Consider the following 4,211-nt stretch of genomic DNA (forward strand, 5'->3'; position numbering starts at 1 on the left):
GAAAGGGTAGGCATAATCGGAGGAGTAATCGAGTATTTCGACTGGTGGCTTCATGGTAGTGGGTGAGTCTCAAAGCTAGTTAAGGGCGGCCTTGTCGGATGTGTGGCGGTCACATCGTGGACCGTGCCTAACATCCAGTGGAGCCTATTTTAGGTGTGGTGAGGATGGGACATATGGCTCGAGAGTGTCCTTGCTATTTGGTCGACCCGACTTTTCCGCAAGGCTCGTCATTAGTGCGACCCGACTTTTCCGCAACCCGGGACATTTTCAAGATGGATCTCGGTTTGTTGGCCGGCCAGGGCCGTAGTTTTGGAGGTAGATCTTGAGGCGGTCAGGCGGGGTTCAAGGTCGAGCTTCGTGGTCTCAGCCAGTCGGGGGGCAAGCGAGAGTGTTCACCCTCACTCCTCGAGATCGCGAGCCTCAAATGCCGTGGTATCATGTACTATTCTTGTTTGTCATTCCGAAGGCTAGAGTTTTGTTAGACCACGGGGCTACCCATTCTTCGTATCGCCCTAGTTTTACCTTAAGATTGGATGTCCGGCCCGTTAGGCTTCCAGTTCCGATGTCGGTCACTACGCCGTTAAGTGAGGCCTTAGAGACCGATGTCGTGTATCTGTCGTGTCCGGTGTCTGTTGAGGGTCGAGATTTGGTTGCTGACCTAATTCTTTTAGATGTAATGGATTTTGATGTGATTTTGGGAATGGATTGGTTAGCTTTGCATTTCGCCATGTTGAATTGCGGAGAAACAAGTGACTTTTCAAATTCCACGGAGACTCAGAGTTCTATTTTAAAGGTGAGCAGATACCTTCTCCCACGAATCTCGTGTCGACGATTACAGCTAGGCAAATGCTTCGCCGCGGATGTCAGGGATATTTGGCTTTGGTTAGGGATACCTCTGCAAGGAAAGGTTGCGTCGAAGATGTTCCGGTGGTTTGCGAGTTTCCTGATGTGTTTCCAGAAGAACTACTTGGATTGCCGCCCAATAGAGATAGAATTCATGACGACGTGATACGGGCACAACACCTATTTCTTTCGCCGCCCCCATCGAATGGCGGCCGAGTTAAGAGAGCTAAAGGAGCAGTTGCAAGACCTCCTAGGTGAGGGTTTCATTAGACCTAGTACGTCTCCTTGGGGTGCTCCTGTTCTGTTCGTAAAGAAGAAGGATGGTACCTTGTGTCTTTGCATCGATTATCTAAGAATCGAATAAGGCGACGATTCAGAATCCCAGATCCGCCTCGCATCGATGACCTATTCGATCAGCTTCAGGGAGCTGTGTATTTCTCCAAGATTGATCTACGATCGGGGTATCACTAGTTAAGGATCCATGGTGAAGATGTGCCAAAGACGGCGTTCAGGACGCGTTATGGGCATTATGAGTTTCTGGTGATGTCGTTTGGACTCACTAATGCCCCTGCGGCTTTTATGGATTTGATGAATCGAGTGTTCAAGGAATTTCTGGATCGTTTTGTCATCGTATTCATTGATGATATCTTGGTTTATTCCAAAAGCGAAGAGGAGCATGCGTGGCACTTGAGGATAGTACTTCAGACTTTGAGGGAGCATCAATTGTACGCTAAGTTCTCCAAGTGCGAGTTCTGGTTGGAAAGCGTTGCTTTTCTGGGGCACATAGTGTCTAAAGAGGGTATCTGGTGGACCCTAAGAAAGTGGAGGCGGTGATCGATTGGCAGAGGCCAACCGGTCAAAGGATCAAGTCGCGCTTTCTAGGGTTGGCGGTGCTACTACCGTCGATTTGTGCAAGACTTTTCGAGAATAGCAGCCTTTGACTAAGTTGACTCGGGAAGAATGTCAGTTTCGGTGGACCGACGTGTGAGAGAAGCTTTCAAAAGTTGAAGGGTATTTGACTTGACTCGGTGTTGACCTTACCTTCTGGGACTGGTGGATTCACGGTGTATTGCGACGTTTCTAGAGTGGGTTTGGGTTGTGTTCTGATGCAAAATAGAAAGGTAATAGCTTATGCGTCTAGGCAATTGAAGAAGCATGAACAAAATTACCCGACCCACGATTTGGAGATGGCACCGGTAATTTTTGCATTAAAGATTTGGAGGCACTATCTCATGGAGAGCGTCGCGAGATTTATACGGATCATAAAAGCTTAAAGTATATTTTTCAACAGAAGGATTTGAACCTGAGGCAGAGAAGGTGGTTAGAGCTTCTGAAGGACTATGATTGTAATATTCTCTACCACCCGGGTAATGCGAATGTTGTGGCTGATGCTTTGAGGCGGGAAGTCGGTAGGTAGTCTTGCTCATGTCGGTGTAGAAGAGGCCATTTGGTGAAGGGTTGCATGAACTGTATGATCAAGGGTTTCAGGTGGAAATATTAGAATCGGGTGTGTTGTTAGCACATTTCAGGGTTAGGTCTGTGCTTGTCGACAGAATCAGGATGGCTCAGAATCGGGACCCACAGTTGCAGAAAATCTTGGAAGATGTGCAGCAGGGTCGAGCTAATAACTTTGTTATAAATGATGATGGCACCCTCATGATGGGCTCTAGGGCTGTGTTCCCGATGTGGATAATCTCAGGAAGGAGATTTTAGAAGAAGCTCACTGTACAACTTACAGCGTGCATCCGGGCTCCACAAAGATGTACCATGATTTGAAAGGAAATTATTGGTGGAGCGGGATGAAGAGAGATGTAGCAGAGTTTGTCTCCAAATGTCTGACGTGTCAGCAGGTTAAATTAGAGCATCGGCCGTCAGTTTCTGCGGTAGCTTCCTATACCAGAGTGGAAATGGGAAAGGATTACTATGGATTTTGTATCAGGTTTACCCAAGACTTCTGCTGGTTATGACTCCATCTGGGTAATTGTGGATCGATTGACTAAGTCAGCGCATTTTCTTCCGGTAAAGACTACCTACTCTGTAGCTAAGTATGCAAGAGTGTATCTGGAAAGGATTGTCAGTCTTCATGGCGTCCCGGTTTCCATAGTGTCTGACAGGGGGCCGCAACTTACTTCAAGGTTTTGGAAAAAGTTACAAGAGGAACTTGGTACCAGGTTGGACTTCAGTACGGCCTTCCATCCTCAGACGGACAGACAATCAGAAAGGACTATTCAGACCTTAGAGGATATGCTTCGGATGTGCGTGATAGACTTTGGTGGTCAATGGGATTGGTATCTACCGTTGGTCAAATTCGCGTATAATAACAGCTATCATGCAAGTATCGAAATGGCACCTTTCGAGGCCTTATATGGTCGAAAGTGTAGATCCCCCATATGTTGGGAAGAAGTTGGTGAACAGAAGTTAGCAGGACCAGAATTGGTTCAAATCACTTCAGAAAAGATTCTGGTTATTCGCGAGCGACTGAAGACAGCTTTTAGTAGGCAGAAAAGTTATGCGGATCCAAAGCGGAAGCACGTGGAATTCAGTGTTGGGGAATATGTATTCTTGAAGGTGTCTCCTATGCGTGGTGTGTTGCGATTCGGCAAGAAGGGCAAATTGGCACCTCGTTATGTGGGACCCTTTGAGATTATTAAGCGGGAGTGGAGATGTGGCATACAAACTAGACTTGCCACCGAACTTCTCGCACGTGCATCCGGTATTCCATATATCGATGTTAAGAAAGTATATTTCAGACCCTTCGCATGTGTTTCAACCGCAACATGTGGAAGTTGGTGAAGATTTAACTTACGAGGAGCAGCCAGTCAGTATTGTGGATACTCAAGTTCGCCAGCTGCGCTCAAAAATTATTCCGATGGTCAAGGTTTTGTGGCGAAATCATTTGTCTGAAGAGTGTACCTGGGAAACCGAGCAGGAAGTGAGAAGCCTCTACCCTCATTTATTTCAATCCTAAGTGGGCCATGGTTTAAAATTCGAGGTCGAATTTTTTTTTCTAAGGAGGGTAGAATGTAACACCCTTAGTTGTAATAATAATAATTAAGGAGGGTAGAATGTAACACCCTTGGGAAGTGTCGCGTGAGCAGCGACTTTCCGGCCCCGATCCGCCGCCTTCCGGCCACTTTCCGGCCAAAACTCTTGTACTTGGACTCCAACTTGAGCTGTAGGCGCTCCGGATTGAATTCGACATGGCGGGACCGGTGTTTTCGGACGCCTTGAAATATTTTAATTTTTAACTCGGTATAATTTTATTTTAGACTCTAAAAATTTTGTTTTAATATTAGAAAGTTATTGTGGCTATTAATTGCTTGTGTTGGGTAGTTTAAAAATAAATCAAATTAAATTGTTTGGATTGT

The 4,211-nt window shown here is 46.2% G+C and overlaps 1 pseudogene; it reads left to right on the forward strand.

Annotated features, from left to right (window-relative positions):
* Positions 1–424: 424 nt before the first annotated feature.
* Positions 425–3,811, forward strand: LOC125369455 (annotated as a pseudogene).
* The last annotated feature ends 400 nt before the right edge of the window (positions 3,812–4,211 follow it).

Source organism: Ricinus communis, chromosome 3, assembly GCF_019578655.1.
Source record: "Ricinus communis isolate WT05 ecotype wild-type chromosome 3, ASM1957865v1, whole genome shotgun sequence".
In the NCBI taxonomy this organism is placed as follows: domain Eukaryota; kingdom Viridiplantae; phylum Streptophyta; class Magnoliopsida; order Malpighiales; family Euphorbiaceae; genus Ricinus; species Ricinus communis.